The sequence below is a fragment of the Anolis carolinensis genome, chromosome 4 (assembly GCF_035594765.1).
Source record: "Anolis carolinensis isolate JA03-04 chromosome 4, rAnoCar3.1.pri, whole genome shotgun sequence".
NCBI classification, from domain to species: domain Eukaryota; kingdom Metazoa; phylum Chordata; class Lepidosauria; order Squamata; family Dactyloidae; genus Anolis; species Anolis carolinensis.
The window spans coordinates 112,665,492-112,679,200 of record NC_085844.1 but is presented as its reverse complement, the minus strand read 5'-3'; the positions used below and the strand labels follow the sequence as shown (position 1 = coordinate 112,679,200).

The window sequence follows — 13,709 nt, the reverse complement described above, 5'->3', positions numbered from 1 at the left end:
AGGAATGGAGTTGTAAGCAGAGCTCCCTCCCTAAACACAAGCTGCTGATGATTGCTGGAGACAAAACTTAACTCAGACTGAACTAATTCCTTATGGTGACCGTTTGACTAGCTCTATGTTCTAAGAAACATGCTTCACAAAGGGGAGCAGCAAATGTTAGCAAATCAAAGATAAAGGGAAAGTGGAGCATTGTCTAGAATGGTAACATGACAGTCACGGAACAAGGAGATAAACAAAAAAAGAGTTTAAAACAAATAAAATACAGTGAGCCTTTGATATCTGTGGAGGATTGATACCACAATCCCCCATGGATACTAAAAACTATTAGGTTTGCAAAGATATTGTAAATATGAATAAAGGCTTATAAGCCCCTATTAAAAATGGTGCATGGCAGCAGTGGAGGCAGAGGCAAACCTTGCAAACCAATTGTCAAGGAACCACAGTATCCTGAAGTAGGAAGCTGGCATCATCTCCACCATGGATTCTAATGTACAGTGTTCCCTCACTTATCACTGGGGTTAGGTTCCAGCACCACCCGCAATAAGTGAAAATCCACGAAGTAGGGACACTATATTTATACATTATTTTAGTAGTTATACACTATTTTAGGTCTTTATCAACCAATTGTGTTTTGATAATTTACCTCCTTCTCCTCCTGTTGCCATTTGGGCTCCTTCTCTCTCCCTTTGGCATCTCCTTTCTCCTTCCTTAGGCTGTAAATTGTAATTTTTATGATTTATAATATTATTTTAGCGTTTATTGAAAAACAGCGAATCCGCGAAAAGTGAGCCGCGAAGTAGTGAGGGAACACAAAGAGCCACACCCACAATAAAAGTTCTTAAATTGTTTACATTTAAATACACAATGGATTGAATCTATTAATCATGGTCCTACATGGTCATGTGGAACAAAAAATTAAAATATACATATGCAACAGATTTGAAAGAGAATTGGATAAAAATGTTCCACAGATGGTATACTACACCAAAACAATTAGTCAAAATGTATAAAACAGTTTCTGGTAAGTGCTGGAAATGTAAAGAACAAGTTGGCTCCTTCTATCACATGTGGTGGACTTGTAAAGAAGCAACAACGTTTTGGATGAAGATTCATGAAGAATCACAAAAGATTTTAAAAAGAACATTTATAAGAAAACCAGAGTATTATCTATTAGGTTTTACAGACTTAGACTTACAATTGACAGAACAAGAAGATAAACTTTTTACCTATATTACAACTTCCGCTAGAATTGTTTTCGCTAGAGAATGGAAACAGGAATCAGTCCCACCAATTGAGGAGTGGGTGGAGAAGATAAGAGAAATAAAGGATATGGACGAATTGACTTTTTTGTTGAAGAAAAATACAGGCAAGATAATGAAAAGAACAAATTGGGACAATCTTCAGGACTATCTGGATAATTTGAGAAAATGAAGATTACGAGAGACAATTTTGCTATTTTTTTTTCTCCTTAGCAAGAAAAAATATTATTGAATAATAAGAAAACATTATCCAAGAAGATGGAATGGAAGTCATTTTTTTTTGCTTTTTGTTTTTTTTGTGTGTGGGTATATTTTTGTAGATTGTAGACTTTTATCTTTCTCTCTTTTCGCTACTTTTCTATACCTTGGTTGTTCTCACTCTTTCGATGTAGTATAAAAAATTTAATAAAATTCTTTTAAAAAAAATCATGGTCCTACAGATAAAGTAGGCTCACTGCATTTTCCAAGCAGTCTCTTCCAGAGAAGTCATGTGTAAGAATGTAGGCACCTGACAGGATCATATTACGGTACACGCAATTGAGCAATCTGTTCTCACTTTTCCCAACTAGATGGAATACCGAAAAACACAATACGAATGTAACAATCTTATCCAGTGTTATACAGTAGTCCACAGGAGGCCATGTTCAAGAAAAATGTAAGTAGGCAGTTCAGGAGTGTACATATCAGCCAACTATTTTAGAACTGCAATGAATCTGGGTGGCATATGTCATGTTTTATAGCATATTTGCAATAAGGATGTGATGCAGCTGTTTTCTTGTTTCCACAGTGATCAGATTTGTGATTCACCACTAACAAGATATGGAACATAAGGCAAACAGCTTGGAATACGAAATAGAAGGCAGGTGACTGGCTGTCAGGTTAAAATACCGGTTTACACATGGCAGATTGTGGCATCATTTGCACTGTTACTTTTCCAGGTAATAAGCTCATTTTGAATCTGAGATTTATAGAGTAGCAAGCTGTCTGTTGCCTAGATAAGAAGCAATTCACCCAGGTATAGCGTGTTCAGCACAACACAACAAGATGCATAAAATCTTAAGCATCCAACAAGGAGATGAAATTCCACTTGAAGCCTATATCTACTTTTTCTTTTATACTGGTATATCACTTTTTCTTAAAAAAAAGTTTTCTCACAGGACTATGAAGCTGTCAGCAAAACCTTCCTCTCACATCCTAGCCTTAAAATCAATCCTTTCCCATTAATTTATGAATCAGGATAAAGGGAGCAAGATTGAACACCTTAAGCTGTTTTGAAGAGGTTCTCTAGATAAGGGTGCTTTCCAAAGTAAAAGTATATGAAAAAGAAGCAACGGGCAGACTGCCTACAACAGTTTAATAAACAGAAATCCTAAGGCATGCAGATGTCCTCACCTTGTTACTTCCATGACTAGTCTTTGTCAATTTCTTTCAAGTTTTTAGTTGGACAATATGCATCCCCCCTTTATATGTTCATAGATTTCTGTGCATGTTTAAAACATTTCCCTTATCCAGTGTGCTCAAAAATGGGAACATTTTCAAGGTGAAGTTTTTTAGATATACACATTCTCCCTCCACTGATGCATCCAATAACTGTCCATCAATATGAGGATTCGAGGGAGCATACTACATCCACCTTGCAGACAGTCTGGAATATGCCTACTGAGACAAGCCCTTCAAATCTCAGAATAATATTGGATTCCTGCCACATCCCTCTTCCTAATTCACTGGATGGTTGATAAGCAAAAGAGAAGATAGTCATCAGGTTATACACTTTTGCAAGTAGGAAGCCAGACACCATTATGATAGTCAGCCAGATAAATAAGAGTATGGGACGTATAATTGAAGCACAGTGTATTATGCTATTTATTGAGAATTTGTGTATTGAGAGTTTTTAAAATAGCAACTATAGAACAGTGATGGGAATGTCATTGCCATCTTTTCCAATATGTGATTAAAATGTTTTTTTTTCATCATGGGTAAAAGGTAAAGGTTTTCCCCTGCTGTTAAGTCCAGTCGTGACCGACTCTGGGGGTTGGTGCTCATCTCCATTTCTAAGCCGAAGAGCCGGCGTTGTCCGTAGACACCTCCAAGGTCATGTGGCTGGCATGACTGCATGGAGCGCCGTTACCTTTTTCATCATAAAGATTGTGAAACGAAATGAAACCAAATTGTTCTCCATCTGCATTGGCCAAAATCAACAGGTGCAGCTCTTCTTAGCATAGTAAAGAACCAGTTGTGTCTTTCTTATAAAAATGTTAAATTCAAATCCTGCCATTTAGATGTTAAATTTAGATCAGATTCATAAAGATCTTGTGATACAGAAACAATTTAATTTTTAAAGGAGGAGAGGGACCCCCCATTCCCCTCCCCAGCAAGCCAAGGTGATCCTTATTGAGCATTAATATATGATTTAACATTCAGTTACTGAATGACAGTTAACCGTATGATTATGTAATCTTCCAGAATACAGATCAGTGATGGAACTGTAACTGGAGATTATGAATCCATAACCGCAATGCAGAACACCAACTAATATTTTATAGATGGATGAAGAAAATACAGTACACATATCATAAAAGGTAAAGGTAAAGGTTTTCCCCTGACGTTAAGTCCAGTCATGTCTGACTCTGGGGGTTGGTGCTCATCTCCATTTCTAAGCCAAAGAGCCGGAGTTGTCCGTAGACACCTCCAAGGTCATGTGACTGGTATGCCTGCATGGAGTGCCGTTACCTTCCTGCTGGAGCGGTACCTATTGATCTACTCACACTGGCATGTTTTCGAACTGCTAGGTTGGCAGAAGCTGGAGCTAACAGTGGGCGCTCACGCCGCTCCCAGGATTTGAATCTGGGACCTTTCGGTCTGCAAGTTCAGCAGCTCAGTGCTTTAGCACACTTCGCCACCGGGTAACCATTTTTGTAGTTTTTCAAGGGTCTTCCATTCCGAGTTTTGATGACTTCTTCAGCCGCCGCCACTGCCTCTTCTTCTTCTTCTCCTTCTCCTTCTCCTTCTCCTTCTTCAAAATGCTCTCCACCATCTTGGGGTAGCAAAGGACTATTTGTCCATAGTTCTTCCCACAAAGGCTTTTTTGCTTTCTTCCAAAAGTGGATGGGATTTCCAGCCATTTCATGCTTGGAGGAAATCATATTTTTCATCCTATAATAGCCTGCTGGGACATAAATATGGTGTAATTGTTCCTCAGGTCCCCTGAATGGCACAGATGATTCTCTGTGTTTAAAAAACGCTGTATGAGTATATACTGGGCAGTGGAAGCCCACCAAGGTCTAGTGAAGAACAAGTGTATCCCTCAGGCTTTGGATAGTTGTCTGCCTCTCTTTAAATCATTGCTGAGTATCTTACCTCCTCATCCTTTAATAAAATACATACATAATGTCATATGAAAAAGGCTCAGAGCTGCTAAAAACAGTTATGCTTTCCAGCAGCATCTGTCAGAAAATGAGTGTAAGTTAAGTAATTACATTTCTGGGGAAAGATGGCAACCTGATAGAAATTATTTGAATGACATTAGCTTAAGAAAGTAAATTCCATCTGTCAGCCTAACAACTTCAAGGGTTTTGTATTGATTTGCTACATAGGAATTTACAAGACTGATAACCACAAATTCTCTTTATGCACCCAGCAGACTCCCACAGAAATAATATGGATCCTTGCCATTTGAATTCCCCTCGCCAATTTTCAAGGCAGCACTTTCTTGTCCTGATAGAATCTGAGAAATCAGTAAAAACAACAAAAGAGCCCATTCCATTATGATGGCCCTATATTCTACATTTATCCGAGACAATGGAAAGGGGAGGGAAAGAAAAGAATTCCAAAAATTATTTTATTACCATGTGTACACACTTCAGTGATCAGAAATGAAAATCCAGTCCTCTACACACTTAAATGCTATAAACTGCACAAAAGTAATTTTAAGAAAGCTGAAAAACATGTTCTCATCATTGAAAAAAGCAAATTAGCATCACTATTAAATAGTGTTAAAGGGTGTGTGCACAGAAGATTCAAGACCAACAGTCTTCGTGGACTACTCTTCATGGGGAGATTTAACAGAAATTTATAAAATTAGGCATAGTATAGGGCAAAGCAGACAGTCTTTCTCTCTCTAATTTTGCTGTAATTCCAAACCTTGGGCTATCCAATGAAGTCCATATTAAAAAAATTCACAATGGACAAAAGTATATATAGCCTTCCCTCCATATATTGGAGTAGATTAAATTATTCCTCTATTTGTGTATTTACAGATTTGATTAGTATGTGATCACTAGCAAACTCTAAGCCCTGTAGTGAGACTCTGTGGAAAACGTCTCTCTCAGGGAGAAAACTTTTTCATTTTTCCACTTTCACAGGACTCTTGCACTGCTAAACCAAGTGAATGTGGAGAGCCTAATGTATTTCTTGGACATATTTAGAAAGCGAGTAGATAAATTTATCAGGGCAATCAGTGGTTACTAGTCAAAGTCAATATACTGTATATACTCGAGTATAAGCCTAGTTTTTCAGCCCTTTTTTAAGACTGAAAAAGCCCCCCTCAGCTTATACTCGGGTGAGGATCCTGGCTGGCTTATATTTGGGTCAGCTTATACTCGAGAATATATGGTACATTTATTTTTTTCTCTATTATTTTTCTCTATTATTATTGGTATTATTACATTTATTATTTTTCTCTATTATTGTTGCTACTATTACATTTATTTTACTCTATTTTTATTATTATTAATAATACATTTATTATTTCACTCTGATCTTATTATTATTATTAATGCATTTATTATTTTACTCTATTTATTATTACATGCATTATTTTACTATATTATTATTAAAAGGATACATAAGCACATTTACATTGAAGAAGATGAGAATAATGATTTGATCAGAGTTGGACAGTCTTATTTTAAATTTGAGCTTTATGTAAATATTCAAAAACATTTAACCCATTGATGCTTCAATTAATGTCATTTTATTGGTATCTATTTTTATTTCTGAAATTTTCCACCCTCGGCTTATACTGGAGTCAATGTTTTCCCAGTTTTTTTGTTGTAAAATTAGGTGCCTCGGCTTATATTCGGGTCGGCTTATACTCGAGTATATACGGTATTCTGCTTGCAGGATCTGATACAATCTCTACCAGAGGATCAGACTAGATGTGAATGGAGATATGTATGTGCTGTAAGTAACCTCTTTACATCCTCACAATAGGATTTCTTTGCCCAAATATGCCACAATAATAATACTTTCAAATTACCATATACACTTGAAGATATGCTGAATTTTTCAGCATTTTCACGGCCGGGTAGCGGAGCCTGGAGGCCATTGCTTGCAATATATGATATATTTCTCTCTCCTCCCTTACCAGTGTGTTCTCTTTTCTAAAGCCTCCCTTGCTCTTGACCAAGGTTATGTTTTGAAAAGGGAAAGGAGGGAGAGAGAAGCCCTTATAAGTCAGGAAGAAAAAAAAAATATCTCCATTAATCTTATAAAAACATGTTTCCCTGAAATATTTGTTAATCTCTCCTACAGACATATAGGCATTTTCCCCTGCAAGCCTCTGCAATCTCTATGTACCTATATATCTGTATCAATTTAACTACAGTAGAGTTTCGCGTATCCAACTTTCGCTTATCCAACATTCTGGATTATCCAATGCAGTCTGCCTTCCACAGCTCTTTCTCTAGGCAGCAAGGACTGAACTTTTTACGGATTTAACTTCCGACAGCGTTGTAACTGTAAGTTCATTTTATGCAATTCTATCTTTATTTGTAGTCGATTTTTTAGTAGTCAATGTTTTTGTATTCAATGTTTTCAATACAGTGCAATGTTTTGGTACTAAATTTGTAAATATAGTAATTACTACATAACGTTGAACTGCTTTTTCTGTCGATTTGTTGTAAAACATGATGAATATTTTCCTCGTATGTTTGCAGGTCTTTGCAAATCCTATATACATATAAATATCTAGAGATTTCCATGTACCTGTATATCTGTATCTATATGTATACATTATTTTTATATATGAATTTTCCCCTCACATGTTTGTAAGTCTCTGCAACTCCTATATAGATATAATTATCTATATATATATATATAGAGAGAGAGATGTCTAGATATATATATATGGATATAGATATATATATAGGGCTTGCAAATATTGCAGGAGCAAAATGCACATATATAGAGGACTAGCTGTGCCCGGCCACGCGTTGCTGTGGCGAAGTATGGTGGTAATAAAAGCAGATAATATAAGATTCTAAATGGGTTATATAGCTGTGTGAAAGGGCCTTGAGTCTACACTGCCATATAATCCAGTGCAAATTAGATAATGTGTGGAAGAAGCCTAAGTGAGGCCTAAATCTGCCTGTCCCCTAACTGAACCCTGGATGTCCCTTGGCTGAGTTGGTTGCTAGGAGAGCAAGTGGGCAGAGATTAGCCCTCTAAACTGGCAGCAATTGGATAAAAACAATTATTGCTCTCCCTCTAATTAGGACTTTATTTTTCTTTTCTTTTTGTTGTATCAACCCAGAGGCGTGGATGATGGGTTGTGTTGTCAAATTTCGAGGTTGGGGGGCCTGTAGTTTTGTTTTGTGGGTCGCCGTGATGCCATCACTCATTTATATATATAGATTTGCAAATGTTTCTGGGCAAAATGCATATATGAAATTAATATATATAATTTTAGGTCTAAATCTAGCTCTATGTTGTTTATATAGGCATTGAATATTATCCTATTACTATGTTGAAAGCCAGCCTGAGTCCCCATGGGGAGATAGGGCAGGATGCAAATGAAGTTTTTATTATTATTATTATTATTATTATTATTGTTGTTGTTGTTGAAACCATATTGCTTTTGTTGACCCTACATTTCCGCTTACAGAACTAGTTTTCTGTTTTTCCTTGAAATACAGTAAATATTCAGAAACATTTAACCTACTGATGCCTTCATTAGTGTAATGTTATTGGTATCTATTTTTATTTTGAAATTTACCAGTAGCTGATTCATTTCCCACATTTGCTTATACTCGAGTCAATAAGTTTACCCAGTTTTTTGTGGTAAAATTAGGTGCCACGACTTATATTCGGGTTGGCTAATACTTGAGTATATAAGACAAGTGTGCATTTAGCTTCCAATGCCCATTCACAAAACAAAGCATACCAAATACAATATGGATAGGTGAGAAATATCAAGTACTATGCTAAACAGACATCTTTTCTCACTTAAGGAAACACATGGTAAATATGTAAGTTTGTGATATCCAAAACGCGAATGACTGAGGAGCAATGGTGGAAGGCAACTATTGTTCTCTTATACTGCTTTTGGCCTTTCCTTATCTAGCAGTTATAAATTGATGTCTATATAATATTTTACTAAAATCAAATAATTCATATTCAGAAGTTAAGGATGTGGAAAGGAAAGGCATCTGTGTCTTCACATATATCAGCTTCGTTCTATATGACTGGCATATTTCTATCATAGGCTAGTAAGTATAGATGCATAGACAGATTGCAATATACTGATTAACATATTAATTAATATATCAGATCTATCTCACTTTTGCTTCACTAGAAATTTCTCCCATTTCATAAATGGCTTTTAGCAAAGCATATCTTGGAAGGCAATAGGACAGTGCAAGAGAAACCAAAGAATCCTATAATTCTAACTCCAATTAGACAAGCACTGCGCTTTTGGAAGGTGGATGAGAATGTAACTGAAGTGGAATAAAGACACTCTGGTTCATTCAATAGTATCCTATTGTTATTCTGTTCAACTGATGTCATCTTGGGCCAGAAAAAGATGGTTTAAAAAACCTTTGGAACATGACAAGCTTGTGAAGGCATACACTAGGATCATCGCATGTATGCTTGCATAATTCCCAATAATTGGATGAGAACCTTGAGTTTCCACCTTGAGTTCTGAGGATACCTTTGCAGAATGTGCTTTCAATGAGTGTCTTCGTACATAATGATTTGTAAATGCAGTAGTAATAAACAAACCAATAGAATGCCTCACAACCTCTGAGGATGCCTGCCATAGATGTGGGTGAAACATCAGGAGAGAATACTTCTGGAACATGGCCACACAGCCCGAAAGACATACAACAAACCAATAGAATGTTTGAAAAAATGTTCTGCATACTAGGTTAACTGGGGAAACATATAAAGCACATGGATTTTGACACAATGAGACGTGTTTAAAATTCAGAGTGACACAGAGTCCTGAAATCCCACTTTTCACAGAGTCTGAAGCCCCCATTTTTTCAGGAAATTTTCACCTGAACTATGAAAAATAATAATGGAAAGCCTCCTTCCAAATATGCAAAAACATGTGTAAACACTGCAGCACCTCAAACATCGATTCCTTCAAAATACATTCGCTCTTGCCCAGTTTATAGCCAAAATCAGAGCACAACTGGATGGGTTGGGCTCATGGATGGAAATTGTGGTTTAAATAGAGGCCCGGGCTGTGGCGCAGGCTGGAGAGCAAGCCAGCTGCAACCAGCTGCAATGAATCACTCTGACCAGGAGGTCATGAGTTCAAGGCCCGCTCGGAGCCTGTGTTTGTCTTGTCTTTGTTCTATGTTAAAAGGCATTGAATGTTTGCCTATATGTGTAATGTGATCCGCCCTGAGTCCCCTTCGGAGTGAGAAGGGCGGAATATAAATGCTGTAAATAAAAAATAAATGCATAAAATAAATGCATAAAATAATAATGTAATAAGAAAAGGCTTCTTGTCAACTTGTGGTGGGTTGGTAATGGTTTGTTTGTGGAGATAGGGTTAGAATAGGGATGGGCAACTGTGGAAAACTAAAGGACAGCATTGCTTGCCGAGTAGACTTTGCAGGACCCTCCCCTCTCCTTTGTATCCAACTCAATACACACACACACACACACACACAAATCCATAACCTCCCCTGCCCCCCTAATAAATCTAGGTGGAAATCTTAGGTTTGGAGTGAAATAGATTTTTTTTGGGGGGGGGGATCACAAAAGGGACACTTTGCCCACTCTAAAGTGTGATAAGAGGTAGGCGCTCTGAACACAATTGATGGACTGTGTTCAGAGTTTTCTCTTTTCAGGAAATTACTGCCTCTTTTCAACCCTGGAACATGTGAAGAGATCCATGCCTCTCCATGCTTGAAAAGAGGCTGAAGTGTCCTACGACTGGGAAATTTCTCCATGTGATAAAGTGGTTACAGAGAAGGTGCCTATATACATATCACAAAGACACAAATTCATTACAAGCAGTAGTAAAACAATCACAGAAGTATTTTTTTGCAACTTATATACAACAACAAATGAGCATGTATACAAACAACATAAGACTGTTATATACATAGTGATTGATTATAGCCAAGAGTTCTACCAAATAATCTTATAGCAATAATTTTCTTCTGGATAGCTGTGTAAAGCTCTTCAAAGGATGTCAAGAGTTTATAACATGCTGTATTGAATGTTCTTTCTTACTTGGGATGAAGGCATCAAGCACAAAAACATTGGAGCAGACTTCTCCATAACGGCGGTAGTTATTTAGCTCTGAAAGTTTGTAATGTTCAATGTGCCGGATATCTTTTCTTGTAAGGTAGAGTTACCAAGTGTGAATGCTTTAAAGCAGACTTCTCCTTAAGAGCATTAGATTCCTTACTCTCTTGTAAGTAGAAGTTTATAAACCCAAATGTCTATGAAAGGAAAATCCTGTAATAATACTATTGGGTGGAGCTTCCGCTTCCTTGTGGAGGATTTCCACGTAGAGGATTTCCAGACTGGTTTCGACTATATTAAGTCTTCCTCAGGTGGAAAAAATAATTGCAAAATGATGTGGACATCAAGTTCTCCAAAATATTAAGCCTTCCTCCGGTGGAAGAATATGAGATTACAATGATAAGTTGGACCTAAAGGAAATACATACAGGTGGCTAGAAAACGTTCAAAAAAAAAATATGTCCATGTATTGCAAACATATAAAGCATAAAATATAAAAGAACATAGATACTCACATCAAGTTCTCCTAAATGATGCTCTGCATTCGTTTGATTCAATGGCAAGAATATGGGCAGGAGATAGAAGCAATTATATATAGTAGAACATTTAAAGGGGCCCGATGATAATGTTAATGTTGCTTTACAAAAGCTGCCTGAAATAGGTGTAGCAGGTAATTAAAATGTCTGAAGTATTTAAAGTGCTATGCATCAGGGCTTACAGAAAACATTGGTATGAATTGGTATCATTTAGACCCTTCGGATATACAGTTTGAAGAGTAAAAATCCCAAAGGATTCACATTGCAAACGTTTGGTACATAAATCCAAGTTTTAGGGGTGTGTGACCACCTCTAAAATTAAAACCCGAAGTGATTCCGCATTATGATTTAAGTCAACAAAATCCGGCACAGTGAATGTTACAAACTTTCAGAGCTAAATAACTACTGCCGTTACGGAGCAGTCTGCTCCAAAGTGCCTTCATCCCAAGAAAGAAAGAACATTCAATACAGCATGTTATAAACTCTTGACATCCTTTGAAGATCTTTACACAGCTCTCCAGAAGAAAATTATTGCTATAAAATTCTTTGGTAGAACTCTCTTGGCTATAATCAATCACTGTGTGTATAACAATCTTATGTACTTTGTATACATGTTCATTTGTTGTTGAATATAAGTTGCCAAAAATAGTTACTTCTGTGATTGTTTTACTACTGCTTGTGGTGGATTTGTTTCTTTGTGATTTAGGGAATCCATTTTCTTTTTAGCCTATATACATATGACAATGCTCACACTCTATACTACAGTGAACTACTTTCCATTTGTAGCGCTACAAAAAGATCCACTATAAATAAAAAAGTAACCTCTGGCCTAAAAATCCACAAATGTTTTCACTAGTTGAATAAAACATCCTCTTCTTTCAGCAGACAACAGGTTCTTACTACTCCCTGATGAATGCACTCAGAAGCAAGCGCTCACCTTTTTCTTATCAAGAAATAAAAGGTGATCCAGTGAAAAGTTGAACATACTTGATGCTGACAATCATATAGACATATAGGCTACTCTTGTAATGGAGGAGGAGAAGGATAGGGAAGAAAAGAGAGGGCAGAGCTCATAAACATTACCTCTCAAAGCCAAAGTTATTCAGAATTATGTCAGAATGTGGCAACACATGTTCATGCAAAGAGAGGGTGCATTGCCTGCTGTTTCCATTGCATGAGCACAAATACACACTTCACATTTTATCACTAAACCTGGCATTTTATTATTACACATGCTTTGTAAAATAGGCAGCTTTAGTCTATCGAAAAAGTCTGTTATGGGTGAGATAGTATGAATGTTTTGCAGGGTGAGGTGACAGAATTATAGGCTGGAGCATTTGAGATTGAACATGGAGTGCATTTGAAATGGCTCCAACTATTTATTTATTTACTTACTTGATGTCCCACTTTTCTGCCGCATAGAACTCAAAGCAGCTTAACACTGCTTTAATAAACTTAGGCAAAACACTTTGAGATCTCAAAATTTAAAAGGAATTAAACAAATGTGCATATAAACATTAATTTGAATCAGTTATAACACATTTCAACCTCTATGCATTAAGAGCTAGCATGTCTTTTGTACTACCATCACCCATTAAAAGCTGAAAGGTTGTTTAAATAAGAAGGTCTTTGCCAGTGAAAATAGAGCAGGCCTACTGAGCTTCCCATGGCAGAGAATTCCATAGCTTGGGAACAGTCACCGAGAAATATCTTCCTCTGGTCTTCATCAAATGCCTTTTTATGGTAATGGGACCAAAAGTATTCCCATGAAGATATTAAAACTCAGGTAAGTAAACAATGTTTTTCAGAAAGCCTGGACCCAAGGCATATCTGGTTGCATAGGGCATAAGAAGCACTTGGAATTCTGCCTAGAAATGAACCAGTATGGTTGAATCTATTTCAGCAACTGCGTTATATGCTCCCCACAACCAGCCTGGTCAAATCTAGCTGAAGGAATGTGGACCTGTTGAAGTTTCCAAAGAGTTTCCAAGGGTAGAGTATGTCACAGGAATCCAAACAGGATGAAATCAAGGATGTGTTCTTGCGGGAAGATATGACATCTCAAGGAATTGGTGCATTTGATACATTAATTCTAATTGTATGAAAACACTGCTGGTCACTGTGGAAACGCAGATTTCCATACTCAGGATTGAATTCAAGAGTACTAAAGTAAGGTTTCATGGGTAGTGGCCTTCGATACCATCGATCACAGTATCCTTCTGGGACGCCTTGTGGGGATGGGGCTTGGAGGTACTGTTCTGCAGTGGTTCCACTCATTCCTGGAGGGTCGTTCCCAGATGGTATCATTGGAGGACGCCTGCTCGGCCCCACAACCGTTCTGTACTGTCCCCCATGTTGTTTAATATTTACATGAAGCCACTGGGAGAGATCATCAGGAGTTTCGGGGTGCAGTGTCATCTCTATGCAGA

The 13,709-nt window shown here is 37.2% G+C and overlaps 1 protein-coding gene across 4 annotated transcripts in view; it reads right to left on the bottom strand.

Moving 5' to 3' along the window:
• The window catches only part of LOC100556731 (cadherin-6), a 295,831-nt gene that overhangs the window by 93,708 nt on the left and 188,414 nt on the right, over positions 1 to 13,709 (bottom strand). Inside the window, exon 1 of one of the 4 annotated variants that reach the window (XM_062977622.1) lies at positions 11,260 to 11,366. The exons of the other annotated variants lie outside the window; for them this stretch is intronic. The gene's annotated coding sequence lies outside the window, so the exon portion shown is untranslated. Of the gene's footprint in view, positions 1 to 11,259; positions 11,367 to 13,709 lie in introns of those variants that run through there. 4 annotated transcript variants of the gene reach the window in all.